General features: G+C 42.6%; 1 pseudogene; it reads left to right on the top strand.

Annotated features, from left to right (window-relative positions):
• Window positions 1-8845: 8845 nt before the first annotated feature.
• On the top strand, window positions 8846-10241 carry LOC110307025 (ornithine decarboxylase pseudogene; annotated as a pseudogene).
• Window positions 10242-25165: the final 14924 nt, after the last annotated feature.

Here is a 25165-nt window from a genome sequence, read left to right as displayed (position 1 = left end):
GACTTTTGAATTACTTACAGGTCAGGGACAAGATGCTGCTAAGCAGACAAATTATCATTGGGGAGCATATGCTCAGATCTCAGCTGCTGCTGTTAAGGCATGGAAAGAACTACCTAAGAAGGGAGAGGCAAGTGAACATTTGACCAAGATTACTCAAGGTGCACAGGAGTCCTTCTCAGATTTTGTGGCCAGAATGACAGAAGCAGCAGGGAATATTTTTGGAGATTCAGAGCAAGTCGCACCTCTGGTAGAACAGCTCATTTATGAGCAAGCCACACAGGAGTGCCGAGCAGCCATAGCCCCAAGAAAGAAAAAAGGCTTACAAGACTGGTTCAGGGTTTGTCGGGAGCTCGGGGGACCTCTCACCAATGCAGGCTTAGCGGCCGCCATCCTCCAATCCCAAAAACGCTCCATGGGCAGAAATGATCAGAGGACATGTTTTAAGTGCGGGAATCTTGGGCATCTTAAGAAAGATTGCAGAGCTCCAGACAAAAGGGGGGGGGACCCTCACTCTTTGCTCTAAGTGTGGCAAGGGCTATCATAGAGCTGACCAGTGTCGCTCTGTGAGGGATATAAAGGGCAGACTCCTTTCCCCGCCTGATAACCAACCAGCTGATGTGTCAAAAAAACGGGCCATCAGGACCTCGGTCCCAGGGCCCTCAAAGATATGGGAACCGGTTTGTCAGGACCCAGGAAGCAGTCAGAGAGGCGACCCAGGAAGACCCACAAGGGTGGACCTGCGTGCTGCCTCCGACTTCCTACTAATGCCTCAAATGAGTATTCAGCTGGTGCCGGTGGAGCCTATACCATCCTTGCCCCCTGGAACCATGGGCCTTATTCTCGGCCGGGGTTCACTCACCTTGCAGGGCTTAGTAGTCCACCCTGGAGTTATGGATTGTCAACATTCCCCTGAAATACAGGTCCTGTGCTCAAGCCCTAAGGGCGTTTTTTCTATTAGCAAAGGAGATAGGATAGCTCAGCTGCTGCTCCTCCCTGATAATACCAGGGAGAAATCTGCAGGACCTGAGATAAAGAAAATGGGCTCCTCCGGAAATGATTCTGCCTATTTGGTTGTATCTTTGAATGATAGACCTAAGCTCCGCCTTAAGATTAACGGAAAAGAGTTTGAAGGCATCCTTGATACCGGAGCAGATAAAAGTATAATCTCTACACATTGGTGGCCCAAAGCATGGCCCACCACAGAGTCATCTCATTTGTTACAGGGCCTAGGATATCAATCATGTCCCACTATAAGCTCCGTTGCCTTGACATGGGAATCCTCCGAGTGGCAGCAAGGGAAATTCATACCTTATGTGCTCCCACTCCCGGTTAACCTCTAGGGAAGGCATATTATGCAGCATTTGGGCCTTATTTTGTCCAATGAGAATGCCCCATTGAGAGGGTATTCAGCTAAAGCAAAAAATATCATGGCAAAGATGGGTTATAAAGAAGGAGAAGGGTTAGGACGTCAAGAGCAAGGAAGGATAGAGGCCATCTCACCTAATGGAAACCAAGACAGACAGGGTCTGGGTTTTTTTCTAGGGGCCATTGGGGCAGCACGACCTATACCATGGAAAACAGGGGATCCGGTATGAGTTCCTCAGTGGCCCCTATCCTCTGAAAAACTGGAAGCTGTGACTCAACTGGTAAAGGAACAATTAAAACTAGGTCATATTGAACCATCTACCTCACCTTGGAATACTCCAATTTTTGTAATTAAGAAAAAGTCAGGAAAGTGGAGACTGCTCCATGACCTCAGAGCCATTAATGAGCAAATGAACTTATTTGGCCCGGTACAGAGGGGTCTCCCTGTACTTTCCGCCTTACCACGTGGCTGGAATTTAATTATTATAGGTATTAAAGATTGTTTCTTTCTATACCTTTGTGTCCAAGGGATAGGCCCAGATTTGCCTTTACCATCCCCTCTATTAATCACATGGAACCTGATAAGAGGTATCAATGGAAGGTCTTACCACAGAGAATGTCCAATAGTCCTACAATGTGCCAACTTTATGTGCAAGAAGCTCTTTTGCCAGTGAGGGAAGAATTCCCCTCTTTAATTTTGCTCCATTACATGGATGACATCCTCCTGTGCCATAAAAATCTTAACCATGCTACAAAAGGCATATCCTTTTCTACTTAAAACTTTAAGTCAGTGGGGTTTACAGATAGCCACAGAAAAGGTCCAAATTTCTGATACAGGACAATTTTTGGGCTCTGTGGTGTCCCCAAATAAGATTGTTCCCCAAAAGGTAGAGATAAAAAGAGATCACCTCCATACCTTAAATGATTTTCAGAAACTGTTGGGAGATATTAATTGGCTCAGACCTTTTTTGAAGATTCCTTCTGCTGAGTTAAGGCCTTTGTTTGATATTTTAGAAGGAGAGTCTCATATCTCCTCCCCTAGGGCTCTTACTCTAGCTGCTAACCAGGCCTTGCAAAAGGTGGAAAATGCCTTACAGAATGCACAATTACAACATATTGAGGATTCGCAGCCTTTTACTTTGTGTGTCTTTAAGGCAGCACAATTGCCAACCGCAGTTTTGTGGCAGAATGGGCCATTGTTGTGGATCCATTCAAATGTATCCCCAGATAAAATAATAGATTGGTATCCTGATGCAATTGCACAGCTTGCCCTTAAAGGCCTAAAAGAAGCAATCACCCATTTTGGACGAAGTCCCTATCTTTTAATTGTACCTTATACCACTGCACAGGTTCAAACCCTGGCAGCCACATCTAATGATTGGGCAGTTTTAGTTACTTCCTTTTCAGGACAAATAGATAACCATTATCTAAAACATCCAATTTTACAGTTTGCCCAAAACCAATCTGTTGTGTTTCCACAAATAACAGTAAGAAACCCACTTAAAAATGGGGTTGTGGTATATACTGATGGATCAAAAACTGGCATAGGTGCCTATGTGGCTAATGGTAAAGTAGTATCCAAACAATATAATGAAAATTCACCTCAAGTGGTAGAATGTTTAGTGGTTTTAGAAGTTTTAAAAACCTTTTTAGGACCCATTAATATTGTGTCAGATTCCTGTTATGTGGTTAATGCAGTAAATCTTTTAAAAGTGGCTGGAGTGATTAAGCCTTCCAATAAAGTTGCCAATATTTTTCAGCAAATACAATTAGTTTTGTTATCTAGAAGATTTCCTGTTTATATTACTCATGTTAGAGCCCATTCAGGCCTACCTGGCCCCATGGCTCTGGGAAATGATTTGGCAGATAAGGCCACTAAAGTGGTGGCTGCTGCCCTATCATCCCCGGTAGAGGCTGCAAGAAATTTTTATAACAATTTTCATGTGACGGCTGAAACATTACGCCGTCATTTCTCCTTGACCAGAAAAGAAGCCCGTGACATTGTTACTCAATGTCAAAGCTTCTGTGAGTTCTTGCCAGTTCCTCATGTGGGAATTAACCCACGCGGTATTCGACCTCTACAGGTCTGGCAAATGGATGTTACACATGTTTCTTCCTTTGGAAAACTTCAATATCTCCATGTGTCCATTGACACATGCTCTGGCATCATGTTTGCCTCTCCTTTAACCAGAGAAAAGGCCTCACATGTGATTCAACATTGCCTTGAGGCATGGAGTGCTTGGGGGAAACCCAAACTCCTTAAGACTGATAATGGACCAGCTTATACATCTCAAAAATTCCAGCAGTTCTGCCGTCAGATGGACGTGACCCACCTGACTGGACTTCCATACAACCCTCAAAAACAGTGTATTGTTGAGCATGCGCATCGCACCCTCAAATTCTATCTAATAAAACAGAAAGGGGGAGTCGAGGAGGCTCTACCCCGAGTACCACGAGTGTCTGTGTCTATGGCACTCTTTTCACTCAATTTTTTAAATCTTGATACTCATGGCCATACTGCGGCTGAACATCATTGTTCAAAGCCAGATAGGCCCAAAGAGATGGTTAAATGGAAAGATGTTTTAAGTAACAAATGGAAAGGACCGGATCCTATTTTAATAAGATCCAGGGGAGCTGTTTGTGTTTTTCCACAGAATGAAGACAACCCATTTTGGATACCAGAAAGACTCACCCGAAAAATCCAGACTGACCAAGGGAATACTGATGTCCCTCGTCTTGGTGATGTCCAGGGCGACAACAACAAAGGGAGAGCAGCGTTGGGAGATACAGAATTGGACGGCTAAATTTGAACAGACCCTTCGAAAATTGAGACTTGCCATCATTCAGGTCAACTCCACGCACTTGGACCTGTCCCTGACCAAAGGATTATCTCCTCAACATTTTCCTTCTTTAAAGAATGGGTGTGGGTGGGATTATTTGGAGCTACACTTTGCTGTGGATTAGTGTTGCTTCTCTGGTTGGTCTGTAAGCTTAAGGCCCAAACTAGGAGAGACAAGGTGGTTATTGCCCAGGCGCTTGCAGCACTAGAACATGGTGCTTCCCCTGATATATGGTTATCTATGCTTAAGCAATAGGTTGCTGGCCACTCAGCTCTTGCACCCCACGAGGCTAGTCTCATTGCACAGGATAGAGTGAGTGTGCTTCAGCAGCCCGAGAGAGTGCACGGCTAAGCACTGCAGTAGAAGGTCTCTGCGGCATATATGAGCCTATTCTAGGGAGACATGTCATCTTTCAAGAAGGTTGAGTGTCCAAGTGTCCTTCCCCCAGGAAAAACGACACGGGACCAGACCAGGACCCCTCCGGGTGATGAGCCTGGGAGGAGGTTTTGTGTGCGGCTCCTTTACCTGCACACTGGGGATTTGACCTCTATCTCCACTCTCATTAGAATGGGTGGCCTATTGCTCTTAAATAAAAGAAAAGGGGGAGATGTGAGGAGCCGCCCTCACGTTCGCCATTACAAGATGGCGCCGACATCCTGTGTTCTAAGTAGTAAACAAATAATCTGCGCATGTGCCGGGGTAGTTTTCCACTCCATGTGCTCTGCCTTCCCGTGAGGACAACTTAGTCGATGGGCTGCAGCCAATCAGGGAGCGAAACGTCCGAGGCAAAGGACAATCCTCCATAAAAGGGACGGGTTTTGCTATTCACGTCTCTTCTCCTCTTGCTCCTGAAGAAGTAAGCAATAAAGCTTTTGCCGCAGAAGATTCTGGTTGTCCTGAGCGTGTTCTTGCTGGTGGGGACAAAAGCTCGGGATTTCTAGGTTGTATTATTTGGGGAGGAAAACATACCCTAAATCCTGATCATCTGAGGTCAGAAGACCCTCCCTGAATCTTGACCACAGCCTGTAAGCCACTGAGATAAATTCCATCTGAGTCTATATCTATCTACATCACTTTATCCCTTAGAGAACACCCAGTTTTCTAGAGGACCCCAGGTTGGTTCCTAGCACCTATGCTGTGAAGCTCACAACTGTTTGTCATCCCAGCCCCATCTAGCGCCCTCTTCTGTCCTCTTCAGGCAGCAACAGGAATGTGTCACACACAGACACACCAGGATGAATTTTTTTTTTCATCTAAAAAGAAATTGGGGATGAGGAGAAGAACTGAGGGTGAGATACTATGACTTGAGAGAATAGCAGCTGATCTGGCAGTGCTGATGTCACCTGTGTGTGGCGGTGCTTGCTGATAATCCCAACCTTTGAGGAGTTGGAGACGGAGATCAAGAGGAAATGTCTCTGTGGCTGCTAAGTGAGTTCAAGACAGAGCCGGGCTATATAAGACCCTAGCTTAAAAGAGCTGACAGACAGCTATTAAAAACAATAAATTTATGAAATTCTTAAGCAAACTGATAGAACTAGAAAATATCATCCTTAGAGAAGTAATCCAATCACAAAAGAACACACATGGAATGTACTCACTGACAAGTGGATATTAGCCCAGAAGCTCAGAATACCCAAGATACAATTCACAAACCACATGAAACTCAAGAAGAAGGAAGATCAAAGTGTAGATACTTTGATCCTTCTTAGAAGGAGGAACAAAATACCCATGGAAGGAGTTACAGAGACAAAATGTGGAGCAGAGACTGAAGGAAGGACCATCCAGAGACTTCCCCACCTGGGGATCCATTCCATATACAGTCACCAAACCCAGACACTATTGTGGATTCCAACAAATGCTTGCTGACAGAAGCCTGATACAGCTGTCTCTGGAGAGACTCCACCAGTGCCTGACAAATACAGAGGTGGATGTGAAAGAATCTAGTGGGGAAACCCCCACTCAATTCCCGTTCAGCGTGCACCCAAGAATCACGAACAGATGACCATCTTGATGTAAAAGCATGAGGTAGTTTAATGACAGCGCTCCGGGCCAACACATATCTCCCGCAGGAGATAGAGGTGTTGACCACATGGTGGAGCCATAATGGTGGAGCTCCGGGTCGAAACGTATCTCACGCAGGAGACAATGGATTCGACCCCGAGGCTTGGAAGCTAGGGGTTTTTATAGAAAAGGGGTGGGGCTGGGGGAGGAATTGGCACGGTTTCACATGATTGGTCCATTTAAACATCAACAGACTGTCAGAAGGGCGGGAGATAGGGAGGCACCAGGCCAGTCAGGACATGTAACGACAGGCCTGCCCGGGCATGTCCTGGCCTGTTCGGCTATGTTCTCAGCCCTAGGTTTCAAAGCTCACAAACAACTCTTTGGGCTATTTGACATAAATTACATGCATCACAGGTCTCAAGTTTTATTTCCTTTCAGATGCTCCCAGCCTACCATTGGACTGAGCACAGAGTCCCCAATGAAGGAGTTAGAGAAAGGACCAAAGGAGCTGAAGGGGTTTGCAGCCCCATAGGAGGAACAACAATATGAACTAACCAGTACCCCCAGAGCACCCAGGGACTAAACCACCAACCAGTGAATCCCACATGGTAGGACTCATAGCTCCAGCTGCATATGTAGCAGAGAATGGCCTGGTCAGTCATCAGTGGGAAGAGAGGCCCTTGGTCTTGTGAAGGCTCTATGCCCCAGAATAGAGGAATGTCAGGGCCAGGAAGGGGGAGTGGGTGTGTTGGTAAGCAGGGGGAGAAGGGAGAGGATAGGGGTTTTTTGGAGGGGAAACCAGGAAAGGGGATAACATTTGATATGTAAATGAAGAAAATAGCTAATAAAAATAGAAAAAGAAAAGAAAAAAAGAGCTGTCAGAAAGATAGGAAAAGAAAGGAACACCATGTTAAGTGATATAGAGTGATATAGGGTCATTCAGTGATTGATGGTGATCGTTACACAGATGTTTGCAAATGGTCACTCTCAGTAAGTAGACGGATGGAGACTACCGAGATAAAAAACAAGACACACGTTGTTCTTGTCCTTCTGAAACTCTTCAGTGAAAACAGGGCTTAGAGAAGTTTTCTAGGGATAAAACGTTAAATGATCATAAGCTGTCCATCCCCTTACCTCAAACACTCCAAAGTACTCACAACCTGATGTGTATATTTGGAGTGTAGTATTCTAGAGCAGTCATTTCCACAAGTGCCTGTTCTGTTCCTCAAAGGACATTTGACAATGTGTGGTAACATTTGTGTTGTCATCTTGGTGCTGCTCTCCACTGCTGCAGTGTTGTGGGTTAAAGCCAGGGAGGCTCTAAGCACCCTAAAATGTAAAGCAGAGCTCCCCTAACTTCAACAGTGCTCAGGCTGAGAAACCTAATGTTGCAAGCAGTGAGGCAAGTGGAACCATGTCACCAGACAGAAGAACTAGTATGCTCGAGCAAATTAAAAACACAAAAAACCCTGGTAAATCTCATAATTGAGGACGGAAGGTACTTATTTTTTATTTATTTATTTATTTATTTTTAGCTTTTGGTTTTTTCGAGACAGGGTTTCTCTGTGTAGCTCTGGCTGTCCTGGAACTCACTTTGTAGACCAGGCTGGCCTTGAACTCAGAAATCCACCTGCCTCTGCCTCCCAAGTGCTGGGATTAAAGGCGTGCACCACCACTGCCAGGATGAAGGTATTTAAATAAGCTTCCACCAGTCCTGGGGTGGGGCAGAGGAACAGCTGGAGGGGGGAGGGAAGGGAGTCAGGGATGGACATCTTGTTCTTGTTTTTGTTTGTTTCTTTTCTCCCTCTCTCTCTTTGAATAAATGTCAATTTTTGAGGCAAAAAGAAGGAACCGTGAACATTTTGGACACCCTTTTCTTTGGGGTAGACTCTGCCCAGGCACCTTCTCCTCCCCAAACATGAATGCATTTCCCTAATCTAGTCACTGCTTTCCTACCCCAACTAAATCTCCAATAGTGAGTCAAGGGGCTAAAAAACGTAGCTGGCCTCATTTGCTGGACCAAATCTACAGGGAGAAGCTCTGAATGAGGTTGTCTAGGGAATTGTCCCCAGGTGAGGGGAGCAGAGGAGAGAAAATGGTACCCATTTTTACATTGTTTTGTATAGTATTTATTGATTCAGGAAACAAATGCAAAATTCTCAATAAAATTACTTGGAAACTACCAAAAAAAAAAAAAAAAAAAAAAAAAGAGGTGGTGGTGGTGGTGGTGGGAGGTCTGGAGAGATGGCTCAGTGGTTAAGTGGTTAAGTGGTTCACATTCATCTGTAATGATATCCGATGCCCTCTTCTGGTGTGTCTGCATATATTAAATAAATAAATAAATCTTAAAAAAAGGTCAGTCCCTGCAGCCGCTGCCAGGCAGCCCTCAGCCAGCAGCTCTGCTCCTCCTCTGGTCGGAGTCTGTGGAGGCTTGAAGAGCTCGAAGAGGCGGCTGAAGGGGCGGCTGCGGGCAGACGGAGGACGGGCGCTCCTCGAGGTTTGGCGGCTCCACCGTGCTGTGAGTGTTTCCACCACTCCAAGGAGACAGCATCCAGAGTTCTTGGATAAGTCGGCCTTGTGAGGAGTTGGCGATAATTTAATTCCATCTCCAGGTTTTCTGTAGGTACATAGAGAACCATGAGCAGCTTTACTAAGGACGAGTTTGACTGCCACATCCTTGATGAAGGCTTTACTGCTAAGGACATTCTGGATCAAAAAATCAATGAAGTCTCTTCCTCTGACGATAAGGATGCGTTCTAAATTGCGGACCCTGGAGACGTTCTAAAGAAGCATCGGAGGTGGCTAAAAGCTCTTCCCCGCGTTACTCGCTTTTACGCAGTCAAGTGTAACAATAGCAGAGCACCCTAGCTGCCATTGGGACAGGATTTGACTGTGCAAGCAAGACTGAAATACAGTTGGTACTAGGGCTTGGGGGTGCCTCCAGAGAGGATTATCTATGCAAATCCTTGTAAACAAGTCTCTCAAATCAAGTATGCTGCCAGTAACAGAGTCCAGATGATGACTTTTGACAGTGAAATTGAATTGATGAAAGTCGCCAGAGCACATCCAAAGGCAAAGTTGGTTCTGCGGATCGCCACTGATGATTCCAAAGCCTTTTGTCGCCTCAGTGTTAAGTTTGGTGCCACACTCAAAACCAGCAGGCTTCTCTTGGAATGGGCAAAAGAGCTAAATATTGATGTCATTGGTGTGAGCTTCCATGTGGGCAGTGGATGTACTGACCCCGAGATCTTCGTGCAGGCAGTGTTGGATGCCCGCTGTGTGTTTGACATGGGAACAGAAGTTGGTTTCAGCATGTATCTGCTTGATATTGGTGGTGGCTTTCCTGGATCTGAAGATACAAAGCTTAAATTTGAAGAGATCACCAGTGTAATCAACCCAGCTCTGGACAAGTACTTCTCATCAGACTCTGGAGTGAGAATCATAGCTGAGCCAGGCAGATACTATGTCGCGTCAGCTTTCATGCTTGCAGTCAACATCATTGCCAAAAAAAACCCCAAAAAACAAACAAACAAACAAACAAAAAAAAACCGTGTGGAAGGAGCAGCCTGGTTCTGACGATGAAGATGAGTCAAATGAGCAAACCTTCATGTATTATGTGAATAGTGGAGTATGTGAATCATTTAACTGCATTCTTTATGATCATGCCCATGTGAAGGCCCTGCTGCAGAAGAGTATTACCCATCCAGCATCCGAGGGCCAACATGTGATGGCCTTGATCGGATCGTGGAGCGCTGTAACCTGCCTGAAATGCATGTGGGTGATTGGATGCTGTTTGAGAACATGGGTGCATACACCGTTGCTGCTGCTTCTACTTTCAATGGGTTCCAGAGGCCAAACATCTACTATGGAATGTCACGGACGATGTGGCAACTCATTAAAAAGATCCAGAGCCACGGCTTCCTGCGAGAGGTGGAGGAGCAGGATGATGGCACGCAGCCCATGTCTTGTGCTCAGGAGAGCGGGATGGACCGTCACCCTGCAGCCTGTGCTTCTGCTAGGATCAATGCGTAGATGCCATTATTATAGCTCTTGCCTGCAAGTTTAGCTTGAATTAAGGCATTTGGGGGGACCATTTAACTTAACTGCTAGTTTGGGATGTCTTTGTGAGAGTAGGGTTGGCACCAATGCAGTATGGAAGGCTAGGAGATGGGGGTCACACTTACTGTGTTCCTATGGAAACTTTGAATATTTGTTTTATATGGATTTTTATTCACTTTTCAGACATGATATTAACGTGTGCCCCTCAGCTGCTGAGCAAGTGTTTGTAGCTTGTACATTGGCAGAATGGGCTTATGTTGTGACCCATTGTGAAAATAAAGTATCTTGGAAAAAAAAAACCCAAAAAACAAAAAACAAAACTCCATACCAGGTTCCTGTCCTGGAGTATGTGACCATGACATCTCACTAAGAGGACAACTGGTCATGTAGCATAGAAACCCAGAGTTCTCCATGCAATGAGTTGTCTAGATAGGCCCCCGAGTGTCTAGCTAATGAGCTTCCCTTTCTGGGCTTATCTTCCTGCAAAAGATAAATTTAAACTCTGGTTCACCCTGAGTAAGTCCTATGCATCTTCATCCACTATGAATAAAGTTTGAATAAGCAAGGTCTGTCGCCTTCATTGAGGACCTCTCTGGGGAAGGAGGGATGTGGGTAAGCTTTCAGAATATAGAGCCTTGGCTAAGTCTCTCTAGAAGGCCCTTCTGCACTCCTGGCATTCAACCTAAGCAATAAAATTTTTATTAATACTTTTTTTCTAAAACTATTTTTGGAGATTTATTTATTTACTTATATGTATATGAGTACTCTATCAGGATGTACACCTGAATTCCAGAAGAGGGCATCGAATCACATGGTTGTGAGCCACCATGTGGTTGCTGGGAATTGAACTCAGGACCTCTGGAAGAGCAACCAGTGCCCTTAACCGCTGAGCCTTCTCTCTCCCCTATTGATATGTAACTATAATTTTGCTACTCTTATGAGTCTTAAAGATCTGTGTTTCCCAAAGGTTTTAGGTTACTCTTGTGAAAGAGATCAAGACTAACAGGTTGAGAACCACTGGTCTAGAAGGAAATTTCTGAGTGCAGTTTTGAGCTATACCCACACAGAAACAAATTTTACTTCAAAATCTTAGAAAAACTGGGCCTCCTGTATCCTGTGACACTTGTGCCTAACAGAGAAAGGACTGGGCAAAGAGAAGCTATGTTCTCAGAAGTTCTGAGAACCCACCTGACAGTACCAACCCACGAGTGCTGTTTCAGAGTGCTCTTCACTCTGCTATCATTCACTGATGAGGGTGAGATTTGGCTGAGCCCCTCCCACAGAGGAGGGGCACAAGAGAACCAGTTCAGTGTAGTTTTAATACTTAAGAAATCCTGGTGCAGTGTTGCTTCTCGCCTCGATGGTTTATGGTCCTGAATAAAAGATACACATACAGCCTTTGCATTTTAATATGCTTTAAGCGCACAATAGCCGGGCAGCTGCTTAACCTCCATGTTGTTAACCTCAGAGGTGACTCTGAGTTACGATTTACTAATCTCTATGTTCAATCTCAGCTGCTCTAGACCCAACTGAGCAGCCCTCTGGGCCATGTTCTCTTGGTCCCTTGGTGGCTCTGCGTCTCTCTTCTGCACAGACCTCAGGCACGGGTCCCCTCCTCCTTCTTCTCTCCTCTTTGCAGTCCCAAGCCCAGGAAACCTAAAACCCAGTCTCTTTCTCTTCTCACCAGCTATTGGCTGCTGGCATCTTTATTTACCAATCAAAATTAACTGGGGGCAGGTTCCCAGAAACTACATGCAGACAGTTTTGTGGTACACAATTAGGCCAGTCTACATAGTGAGTTCCAAGATCATCAGAGCTATGTGAGACCCTATCCCAAAAACTATCTCAACAATGAAAATCTTTGTTATTCCAAACCTCAAAGGCTTACCCTTTCTCACACTTGAATTTTTCTACTCTTAGTTTTGGATTCAAGTCCTAGAGACTCAGTGAGTTTTTTCTGGCTTCCTTATTGCATAGTAGATGATCAACTGCTTATATGAGTGTGCATAGCAGGTGCTCAATGTTTGTTAGGTTGAAGAATGGGAGAATGAGTGTAAGCTGTATTGTGCAATTGCCTCTTGGCTAGGCTGCTCACCAGCATAGCGGTTCTACTACCCATGTATTTCAACTACTGAGGAATCCCACACTCCAGCCTTCCTCTGGTGCTCACAGAGTCCTCGTGCCGGGGAGGGAAGCAACACTTTGTCATTGTCTTCCTCAGCAATCCTGGCATTTACTTCTGTCAGCTGGCATTTCTGATCAAGTTAGCATTTGTCTCCCAGTCTGACAATGGTCAGGCCCATTACATAAAGGCCCAAGCTATTGAAAGGAATGGAGATGAGGAGGCTTGAAAATTCTTCACTCTTTGTTCTTCTAATGGGTGACAGGATAATTAGTCCAAATGAGATGCAGCTTCTCTCAGCTATATTTAGTCTAATTGCAGAGTTTCTTCCCCAGAGGAGTCTTGGATTCCTCCCTAGTAGACAGTGGAGCCAGCAGGGAATAAAACAGAGGAGTCTGGCTGGCCACAGCAGGACATGCTCAGAAGGGAGAGGTCTCTTGGGACAGCTCAGGAAATGGGGTTCAGTCCCCACTCTGTCCCTAAGTAGCTGTTGGCAGCCTTGCTGTGTTCCCACAAGGTAGGAGGATGGCTGAGCATTCCAGTGTGGCTTCAAATTCATTATATAACATCAAAGGCATGTGGGCATGTCTTTTGTATTTTTTATTTCTCAGAGAATTGTAATCTTAGAAAAATTTTCAAGTTCATAGTGGTGAACATACTTTTTGTGTTATTATTTTGTTTTTATTTAAAAGCTCAAATTTCAGGGCTGGAGAGATGGCTCAGCAGTTAAGAGCACTGACTGCTCTTCTGAGGGTCCTGAGTTCAAATCCCAGCAGCCATATGGTGGCTCACAACCATCTGTAATGAGATCTGACGCCCTCTTCTGGTGTTTCTGAAGATAGCTACAGTATACTTAAATAAATCTTTTAAAAAATAAAATAAAAGCTCAAATTTCATCATTGCCAACAAACAGTACCCACTGTTTTAAGTGACAGGCTCAATTTGTTCCTTTCTAGAAACACCCAAATCTAAAACTATATTTCTTTATTGTCCTAAACTGTGTTATATGGTAAAAGCCTAACTTATTTCATAGTTCAGCTCATGCCATAAATAATTTTTGCCAAAATAACTACTATGCCTTGCATTAAACAGACAAAATGCAACAAACAAAACTGTTTCATGAATGAACTCATTTTGTTATACATACTAAAATGACAGGTATTCAGAGCTGTAAAAGAAGTTAAAAACATGGGCTGACGGGGCCTGGCAAACACAGAAGTGGATGCTCACAGTCAGCTAGTGAATGGATCACAGGGCCCCCAATGGAGGAGCTGGAGAAAGTACCAAAGGAGCTGAAGGGATCCGCAACCCTATGGGTGGAACAACATTATCAACTAACCAGTACCCCGGAGCTCTTGACTCTAGCTGCATATATATCAAAAGATGGCCTAGTCGGCCATCACTGGAAAGAGAGGCCCATTTGACATGCAAACTTTATACGCCCCAGTACAGGGGAACGCCAGGGCCAAAAATATGGGAATGGGTGGGTAGGAAAGTAGGGGGGAGGGTATGGGGGACTTTTGGGATAGCATTGGAAATGTAATTGAGGAAAAGATGTAATAATAATAAAAAAAAAAAAAACCATGGGCTGAGATATGGCTCAGCGTTAAGAGCATTGACTGCTCTTCCAGAGGTCCTGAGTTCAATTTCCAGCAACCACATGGTGGCTCACAACCACCTGTAATGGGATCTGATGCCTTCATGTGGTGTCTCTGAAGACAGCTACAGTGTACTTGTCATATATATAAAAAAATAAATAAAATCTTTTAAAAAAGAAGTTAAAAACATGTATTTCCTAATAAGCAACTTTAAAAAAAGATTTATTTTGAAAGAAAAAAAGAGAAAGGAAAAAAGAAAGAAAGAAAGACAGAAAGAAAGGAAGGAAGGAAGGAAGGAAGGAAGGAAGGAAGGAAGGAAGAAAGGAAGGAAGGAAGGAAGGAAGGAAGGAAGGAAGGAAGGAAGGAAGGAAGAAAAAGAAAGAAAAGAAAGAGAGAAAGAAAGAATGAGAGAGGGGGCCGGGCGTGGTGGCGCACGCCTTTAATCCCAGCACTCAGGAGGCAGAGGCAGGCGGATTTCTGAGTTTGAGGCCAGCCTGGTCTACAGAGTGAGTTCCAGGAAAGCCAGGGCTACACAGAGAAACCCTGTCTCGAAAAACCAAAAAAAAAAAAAAAAAAAAAAAAAAAAGGGGGGGGGAAACAAGGAAGGAAGAAACAAAGAAAGATGAAAGAACGGAAAAAAGAAGAAAGAAAAGAAATAAATTAATCCAGGTGTAATGGTATATACCTTTAATACTAGCACTTGGGAGGCAGAGGTAGGCAGATCTCTGTTAATTTGAAGCCAGGCTGGTCTACAGAATGAGTTCTAGGAAAGCCATAGCTATATATTTGTAATATACAGTGTTAACTTATATTTGCAATATCATTTATGATTGATTTTTACTTATGATTGATTTAGGGTAAATCTGACAAAAGATTACCATTGCTAAAAACAAAGACTCATACATCATAAGGCAGGTGATTAAGCAATATTATGCTTTCAGCCCATCTCAATTAATGCATTCTTTAAATATAATCGTAATCTGAGATTACACTTGTAATTTGTACAGAGAATCTCTTATGAACTGTGTGGAAAAATCTCCTGTCAATAAAAAGCTGATGTCAGGAAATAGAAGGTGGGACATCTGGCAGAGAAAGATAGGTTCTGGGAAAGAGTCAAGAGTAGGAGATTAGCCATAGGGATTCTGAGACGATGGACATATGAGACTGAGGAGAGGTAATCAGCCATGTTGCACACATAGAATAGAATCAGTGGGTTATACAAGTTATGAGCCAACCAGGGAACAAGCTTATAACTTAGGCATTTATTCATAAATAAGTCTCAGAGCTGTTATTTCAGGAACTGGGTGTGGGTGAAAACTCCGAGCCTATAGTAATCCCAGACTTGGGAGGCTGAGTCAGGAGGACTACCATGAGTTTGAGACTATTTGGCTACACAATAAATTCTAGACTACCAATTAAATAAATAAACAAGTTCCAATAAAAAAATTTTGTAAAAAAATCTGGTACTCCAATTCATGTAGAAATAATGGCTCCAATAAAGTTAATTCAATTTCACAAATAGAGAGTAACATTGAAAGGCTAATATTACCAGACTTCAAGATTTATAAGGTAGCAGTAATTAAGGCAATGTCATAATATTCAGTGACATAAAACTATGTCAATAGAATGGGGTCCAAAAAACAATTTCACCCACAAATATTACAAGTGGCTCTCATCAGAGATACAAAAATTATTCTGTAGAAAAATTAGTCTTTTAAAATGTGCTAGAGCAGTAGGCAGATCTCTGAGTTTGAGGCCAGCCGGGTATACAATGCAAGTTACATGACAGCCAGAACAACACAGATGTCTTCCCCCCCCCCAAAAAAAAAATGTGCTAGAGCAACTAGAAATCAAGATGCAGAGATCACTTTAATCTATACCTTTCACTGTATCAAAAATTAATCATCCCATCCCCTATACACACACACACACACACACACACAAAGAGGTAGGGAATGCCTTTCATCCCTTAAATCTGGTCTCAAAAGACAAATGGAAAAAACCAAGACCAAAAAACACACACCTCACCAAAGATCTATGGATGTCAGGCAGCAGTTACACCTCTGTTAAAATGGCCAAAACATTGACTGAAATGTTGTCAAGGGACTGGATCTTCACACCGTGGGTAGGATTGTAGATTATTACACTTAGGAAAACAAGTTAGCATTTACAGAATGCAGACCATGTAGCCATCACTTTAACCAAAACTTTCAATCAGAGAGTTTTGCCCAAAAGAAATCAAATCCTATGCCTATTGGTAGATGTGTATGAAGACGATTTATTAAGAATAGGAGCCGGCACCATTGCATATGCCAGTAAGACTTTGCTGAAAGGACCCTGATATAGCTATCTCTTGTGAGGCTATGCTGGTGCCTGGCAAACACAGAAGTGGATGCTCACAGTCAGCTATTGGATGGAACACAGGGCCCGCAATGGAGGAGCAAGAGAAAGTACCCAAGGAGTTAAAGGGGTCTGTAACCCTATAGGTAGAACAACAGTATGAACCAGTACCCCCCGGAGCTCCTGTCTCTAGCTGCATATGTAGCAGAAGATGGCCTAGTCGGCCATCACTGGGAAGAGAGGCTCCTTGGTCTTGCAAACTTTATATGCCTCAGTACAGGGGAATGCCAGGGTCAAGAAGTAGGAGTGGGTGGGTAGGAGAGTGGGTGGGGGTATGGGGGACTTTTGGGATAGCATTTGAAATGTACATGAAGACAATACCTAATTAAAAAAAAAAACGGAAAAAAAAATAGGAGTCGGGCAGTGGTGGTGCACGCCTTTAATCTCAGCACTTGGGAGGCAGAGGCAGGCGGATTTCTGAGTTCGAGGCCAGCCTGGTCTACAGAGTGAGTTCCAGGACAGCCAGAGCTACACAGAGAAACCCTATCTGGAAAGAACCAAAACCAAAACCAAAACCAAAACCAAAACCAAAACCAAAACCAAAACCAAAACCAAAACCAAACCAAACCAAACCAAAACAAAAAGAATAGTAAAGTGGCCAGGCAGTGGTGGCGCACACCTTTACTCCCAGCTCTTGGGAGGCAGACGCAGGTGTATTTCCGAGTTCTGAGGCCACTCTGGTGATGGTGGGAACAGAGACAGGAAGATCACTGGGGATTGTTGGTTGCCATCCTAGCTCTAGGTTCAGCAAGACAAGAGAAACTGACAGCAGGACACCCAACTTCTTCCTCTGGCCTCAGCATGCACATACAAGGAGCACACATGTGTGCATATATGCCACACAGGTATCACACATGCACAACATAGTAATGATCACTTAGGGATCATGTACAAACCTGCTTTTGTAGTTTTGTTTCCTGTTGCAGGATGTGGTCACATCATATCCATGATTAGGAACAGAGAACAGACAATGCAGGCAAGCAGTAGTCGGCTTAGGGAATGATGGCATCCACGTTCAAGGTGATGCTACCCTCTTCAATTTTTAAAAATCCACCATTGGTATGTACACAGATCAACATAGTCAAGTCCTTGCTGAGACTCTCTTCCTGGTTAATGCTATATCATGCCAACTTGGCAATTAAAACTATTGTACTACCACATCACAAGTTTTTATATTTCTCAGAACTACTGAACCCATTAAATACAACTCCCATTTTCTTCCATCCTTTCACTCCTGGATGTGATTCTGACTCTTCTGGGAATTTCACATTCTTGGAATCTCAAAGTTAATTGTTTATTTTGTGTCTGGATTGTTTACTGGCCATGTCTTCAAGGTTCAACATGTTACCAAGTGTATCTCTTTCCTCTTTAAGGCTGGATAATGTCCTACTGTACCTATGTAACACTGTTACCCCTGTTGTCTGTTAATGGACATTTGGGTTGCTTATGTGAAGGCTATTAAAATATCACAAACATTGGTATACACATATGTTTGAACATGACTGTTTCAACAATACAAACAAGTCCCTTCTCTGGCTATATACCCAGAATCCTAATGGCTAGATCCTATGGTAATTCTTATATTAATATAGCTGGAATGTGAAATGTGCCCTTCAGGCTTGGACTCCAACTGGTAAATACTATCTGGGAAGGTGATAGAAAGTAGGTCGGACCTAGTTGGAAGAAATAGGTCACAAGGGTCATATGTTGAAAAGACGTACTTTGTCCTCCACATTCTACCTCTTTCTCTGCTTTCCACCTGCTATGAGGTAAGCAACTTTGCTGCACAAATTCCCTCTATCATGACAACACTGCCTCACCATTGTTGTCCAGAAGCATCAGAGATACCTGGCCACGGACTGAAACCTGGAGCCAAAACAAATACTCCCTCCCTTCAAGTGTTGCAAAAGTGAAACCCAAAAGTCAGCCCAATAGCTACAGCCTTTACATCCCTACCACCAAGGCATAAGGGCTCTAGTTCACCCTTGCCATCTGGGTACTGACTTTGGGGGAAAAGTCTACACATGTGCTTTGCCCTTAAGGTGGTTTAAATAAGAATTGCTCTCAAAGGCTCATATATTTGAATGCTTAGTCATCAGGGAGTGGCACTGTTTGAGATGGATTAGAACTTTAGGAGGCATGGCCTTGTTGGAGTAGGCTTGTCTTCGCTGGAGGCAGTATGCTGCTGGCACTGGGCTAAAAGCCCATGCCAGGATCAGCCTCTTACTCCTTCTGGCTGTGGATCAGAATGATGCCTACTACCATACTGCCCACCATAACTGTAGCCTCCCCCTCACCCAACCTGGAACCTGTTTGCTCAGGGGTGGAGCTTCCTGCTCATTCGTCCTGCCACGCCTACTGCTGCTTGGAACCACACACGTGCCCACCCTGTTACTTGATCCCGAGATTGTTTGGCGGGAAATCGTGTTCCCTCCCCCTTCCTTTATAACTGGATGTCGGTACTAGTAAAATTGGGCTTTGAACAGGATGAACTTGTCTTGGCCTCGTTTCTTCTTCCTCCCCATCTAGCTTCCTCTCTTTTCAGCTCGGAGCTGCCATCTCAGTGGAACCGTTTATGTTGCGGGCTGCTGGCTGGCCCCCAACACATAACAATGAACCAGACCTCTGAAACTATAAACAAGCCCCCAACTAAATGTTGTCACTTGAGCTGGAGAGATGGCTTGGCAGTTAAAAGCACTGATTGCTCTTCCAGGGGTCCTGAGTTGAGTTCCCAGGAACCAAATGGTGGAAAAAAATATATATACTTTTAAAAAAATTATTTATTTTATTGTAAGTACACTGTAGCTGTCTTCAGACACTCCAGAAGAGGGCATCAGATTTCATTATGGATGGTTGTGAGCCACCATGTGGTTGCTGGGATTTGAACTCAGGACCTTTGGAAGAGAAGTCAGCGCTCTTAACCGCTGATCCATCTTACCAGCCCCTATATATACTTGTGTGTATATATATGTATATATTGTATCTATTATACATGTATATGTGCTTTTTCATGTAACATTTGCCATAGTCATAGTATGTCTTCAATAGGATAATGACTAAGACAGTCCTCAACCCTCTTTATATATTCAGAATTTATTAGATACCATTTGCAAATATTTTCTACCATTCTCCAGTTGCCTTTTTTTTTTTTTTTTTTTTTTTTTTTTGGTTTTTCGAGACAGGGTTTCTCTGTGTAGCCCTGGCTGTCCTGGAACTCACTCTGTAGACCAGGCTGGCCTCAAACTCAGAAATCAACCTGCCTCTGCCTCCCAAGTGCTGGGATTAAAGGCGTGCAACACCACTGCCTGGCCAGTTGCCCTCTCATTTTGATGTTTTTTGATGAACAAATCTGTAAACTGTTAAATTTTTTACTTTTTTTATTTTTATTTTTTGAGACAAGGTCTCACTATGTAGCACTGCCTAGGACAGAAGTTCTTATGTAGACCAAATTAGCATGGAACTCAAGAGATCTGTTTCTTTGTCCTGAATGTTGAGATCAAGCATATACCACCATGGCCAGCTTAAGCTTAGTTTGTATCCACTCTTTCCGTTTTTTGCCTTTCAAATCCAGGAAATAACTGTCAAATCTAATCATGAAGCACTGTTATCTTCTGATTGACTTTAATTTCTAAATGACTGTTCATGTGTCAAAAGTGCTAAGGCCTATGTGCACAAAGTTTCCAGTCCATAAGACTAATGCTAAATTCATCTCTTCCATTGTGATTCTCTTGGTGCTGGTGCAAGGTGTGCGTCAGGAAATCACTCCATTAGGAGTTCTGAAAACACATCAAAGCACTTATGGCTATAGAGGCTTTTTAACTCTGAGAGATTCATTGGTCAAGTACTAGACCTTTCATATATTTTCCTGGGACACATCTGATGAAACTATTATTCCCAGCCCAGAACATTCCCTCTCTATTGGGGTAGGGTCTCATGTATGGCTTTAAATTTGCTATAGGTAAAGATGACTTTGGACTCATCTTCTAGCCTTCACTTGCCAATTGCAGGGAACTTCAGTCACATGACCATACCCTTCTCTCTATTGACCACTGGTTGCTATATGAGACTATGGAAGAACTGGACTTGGATATTAAAATGATGACATACAGGGTTCAGCAGGTAAATACTGAAGCCGTCCTATGTTAACTGAAAGGAGCTGCTACCTTGAAGATGAACCTCCAATTTAATTTCTTTTTTTAAAAGATTTATTTATTATTACATGTAAGTACACTGTAGCTATCCTCAGATGCACCAGAAGAGGGTGTCAGATCTTATTGCAGATGGTTGTGAGCCACCATGTGGTTGCTGGGATTTGAACTCAGGACCTTCGGAAGAGCAGTCGGTGCTCTTGACCACTGAGCCATCTCTCCAGCCCCCAATTTCATTTCTAAACTCTAGGTTACCTGAAAACATTAGTTTGGTTTTAAAAGTAACTTTATATTTCACATGTTCCATATGTAGGACAGAGGCTGTGTAAAATAAATTCTAACACATCTTCAGGTTTTGTTTTTTGTTTTTAGAGACAGGGTTTCTCTGTATAACTCTGGCTGTCCTGGAACTCACTCTGTAGACCAGGCTGGCCTCGAACTCAGAAATCTGCCTGCCTCTGCCTCTTGAGTGCTGGGATTAAAGGCGTGCACTACCATGCCCGGCCAGATGTTTTTGTATGAGTGAATTCAGTTTCTAATTAGGCTTACCTAATAAAGATGAATCTTGGTTATATTTAATAAAATTGAGTACTGGCTCAGGTTGGCCTAATACAGTATTCATGATGCCAGCCAAGTTCAGATACAGTCCTAAGCCCTGAATTGTGGCAAAAGCTGCCATAATTTACATTAAACTTTTCTTTCAGTCCATGTCTCAAACCAAATTCCATGCTACACTCATAGCAACTCATGTTAAATAAAACTGCAATTTTTAAAAAGTAGTTTTAAAAAAGAGTAAGGCACTCAACTTAAAGTTTAAGTCCATTTAAAAACTACATCCCAGGTTTATTCTTTTTCTCCCCAATGGTTCCTTTAAATTTTCCAGCTAAGATGAAAATCAAACTTTTTTATATCTGCCCCTCATTTTGAGTATCAAGAAAAATGAGATGGAGGCTCGTGAAAGAACCCACTTTCTAGTCACAGGTGGCCTCCATAACCAATCATATGGCTTTCTCAGGTTTTCTCTTTGAACGTTCCTGTGCATGGAAGCGCTCATTCCTCAGTCTGTAGCCTATCTTCTGTGAAAACTCTCACTTGGTGAAATACACTAAAGTTTGAAGTGCAAATGCACATCTTTTGGCATATAGAAAGTTGTGAATCCAAATTATCTGCTTAAAGACAAGAAGTAAGGAAAACTCAAGAGCCAAGTACTGACCATGACTTCTTACCATGCAGAAAGTCCTAAATAAAAAAAAAAAAGGACGTGGGCCTAAGGAAAAGGAATGAAGTACATTTTAATTCTGTGACCTAAGGACATAAGATTAAGAACAATGTTTAAAAATTCTCTTAAGCTACATTTACCCCCATTGTTTATTTAGCCTCTCAATTGCCCCAAAAAATATTTTTATTAGTGTGGCACCTCAAGTCCACATTAGCTGCTGTCATCTAGGGGCAGTATCTTTTTTTTTTTTTTAAAAAGAATTATTTTATGTATATGAGCACACTGTAGCTGTCTTCAGATATACAGAAGAGAGCATCAGATACCATTACAAATGGTTGTGAGCCACCATGTGGTTGCTGGGAATTGAACTCAGGTCCTCTGAAAGTGCAGCCAGTGCTCTTCTGAGCCATCTCTCCAGTCCTAAGTGAATATTTTATCCTTGCATAACCAGCACTTTGTAAGGGTTGAGCACATAGTAAGTACCCAATAGATACTTAAGAAACAGGATTTGTATATAAAAGTCTTGAAATGTTCAATTTGACTGAAAGTCAGTTGAGATAAAGTTGTGTAAAAAGTAATGAAATAGGTTTCTAAGATTCTGAGAGCGAAAGGATACGGATTTTGTTTACAAAGTTAAGTGTGCTAAATGGTTAAGTATAGATGGGAGTTAATTTCACCTTCCTTCCTATTATGATTAGGGATTATGATGCAGATGTTCCCTGAGAGTAAACATTTCATTTGTGTGTGCACACATATGTAATTCAAATGTACTTGCCTGCATGGGCACACAAAGAGGACAAAGGTTAGACAAAGGTTCATGTGGCAATGTTTTCAGTTGATGCTCCACCTTACTTTTTGAGATATAGGCTTTTCTTTCTGAACCTGGAGTTTAATGGATTGGGAATCCTCCAAGATCAGCCTTTTTTCTATCTCCCCAGAGGTAGTATTACAGGCAAATATGACAAACACCCACTTTCTATGGGTTTTAGGGTCCTGCAGGCAGGTCTTTATGCTTGGGCAGCAAGTGCTTTTAGTGACTGAATTTTTCCATGGTCCCCAAAATCTTTTTTAGAATAGTGCTTTTAGCTGAGATCTATAACACTGTCTCTTAGATGGCTAGACTAACTTCAATGTTTTTACATAACTCAGATGTTGGAAATTTCAAGTTACTTTAAGAAAATGCTAGGTAGCCTAGCTTGGTGGCACATGCCTTTACAGCACTCAAGAGGAAGAGCAGGTGTTTTTATTATCACTGAACTTCATTACAAATTTTACAGACTAGATCTATATTTCCAAGACCATCCATGTACATATTCTGTTCTATCCATTACATCCCAAAACCATTTATTTGACACAATGAGTTCTCATTAATTCAAGAGTAATACAGGTGTGGGAACAAAGACATTTAACTTCAAAAAGTTTGCCTACTGCTCATTTCCCTAAATGCTCTTGACACAAGCCACCTTCCTAATTATTTGGAAACAACCTAACCAAGGCACAGGTGTTCTTAACACAGATCTAGGTTCTGACCGGCCCAGAGCAGTCAAGCATATGAATGTGGCTCTGAAACTCACCTCGGAGAATGACTGGAAGAGAGAAAACAAGTCTTCCCTAGGTTTATGAGGTTGGTTCTTAAGCATCCCAAGGGCCCGGGATGTGATGGTACCAACATGTAACAACAGCCTAACATGTCTCCTTACCTTCCGTGATGCTAAAAGGAACCACAGACACACTACAAGGCACTACTCTTCCAGTGTTGTTAGGTGGTTAGAAAACAGGTGAAGGTGAAAACACAACAGAGATGAGCTATCATGTTTTCATATTTTTGTTAAGTTCTGAAATACACTGTCCTGACTTATGGCCAAGTTTCCTCAATTTACTCTTTCCCAGTCTGTGGTAACCTTCCCATAACTGTATAAGGCAACTATTTGAAGGCCTTTCCCCATGTTACATTCAGATGTTAGATCTCAAGATTCATCAAAAACTACAAGATTTTTAATTTCACTTTTAATTATCTTTTACTTAATAATAAAATGAAAAATAATATATGAATACATACAATCTATATACACATATTTATTGCAAATACTTAAAATTCTCATTAAAATGATTTTTCCTTATTTGTGAAAAAATATGACTTATTAAATGGCATTGACACCAACTTCTCTGTACATACCCTCAATTCCAATGGTAACAATTCCTTTAAAAAGGCAAAAGACAAAAATTTAGCATTTACCAAACCAGTCTGTACAAACCTTATCACCAGAGAGGGAAAAATAGCTTGTGCTAAATAAGTCAATATTCTTTTAAAATAAAAAATAAAAGCCCCAAATCATTCCCATTATTGCATTTTTTTTGGGGGGGGGGAATAATCTGTTTTTAGAGCAACTCCTTTGAAATAATTTGTGCCTTAACAGTGAGACCCTACCATTAAACATAGTATACATGAGAAATTCAGTCCCCCACTGTCACTTTTTTACATAGATATTAAAATATATATTACTTAAAATATATTACTGGAAAGTTATTTTTAAATTGATCTTCAATAGTTGTATCAAATGTAAAGCATTAAAAAAAATAAAGTAACCAAGACTCTATGAAGCTACTGCTTCAACTTTAGGAAATGTCTACCTACTGCTTTGTTCAATAGGTATATAGGTATTGAAACAGAGGAAAAGGTCCCTGCCAATCATGTTTTGCCACGTCTCTTTGGACTGTTCTATAAATTGAGCTGCAGACTACCCATGGGCAAGTCCAGCACTTAGCACACACCGCTGTAAAACAACAAGAAACTTCTTCTCCTGGCTAAGTCTGGGAGGAAGCAATTCTGACAGTGCTCATGGACAATCGCTTAAAATAAATCGCACAACAATGACTAGTGGAAAGCCTGCTCATAACGAACCATTTAACCCAAGAGCTCATGAAGACTTTAAGAGGAGGAAAGCAGCATAGAGCAATGAGAATGGCAACTGAAGGGACCGTTCTATGTAGGACAACACACCTTCACCTGGAAGGCAGTGAGGTCTATTAATGTACATCTGAGATAGGCTCACAAACATTCCCATTTCTACACCCATAGAAATGTAGCCTTCCCCTCTCAAGAAAAGCTCCCTCACTTGCCAGATCTTACTCAGAAATCTCACACAGAACATGGGAGATAGCTTCAGTGTCTTGAGCACACGACTTAAGGAACCAAGGCCAAACAACTCCAAGTTATTTGTGCTGCTCCCCCACCCCCATATTACTGAGCTAAAGAATGGTGATTATTCAAAAGGCAAAACAAAACACTCTATGATTCAGGGAGTGTTCTACTTAGGCAACTCAGAACACTTAAAAATAACACTGAGACGACACAATATGAATACTATCCCAGCGATTTTCACAGACTACTTTGAAGGCTGGATGGGGCA

This window comes from Mus caroli, unplaced genomic scaffold (genome assembly GCF_978045245.1).
Source record: "Mus caroli unplaced genomic scaffold, Mus_caroli_1 scaffold_14, whole genome shotgun sequence".
Classification (NCBI taxonomy): Eukaryota; Metazoa; Chordata; class Mammalia; order Rodentia; family Muridae; genus Mus; species Mus caroli.
The sequence above is the reverse complement of the archived record's forward strand: the minus strand, read 5'-3'. Positions and strand labels throughout refer to the sequence as shown.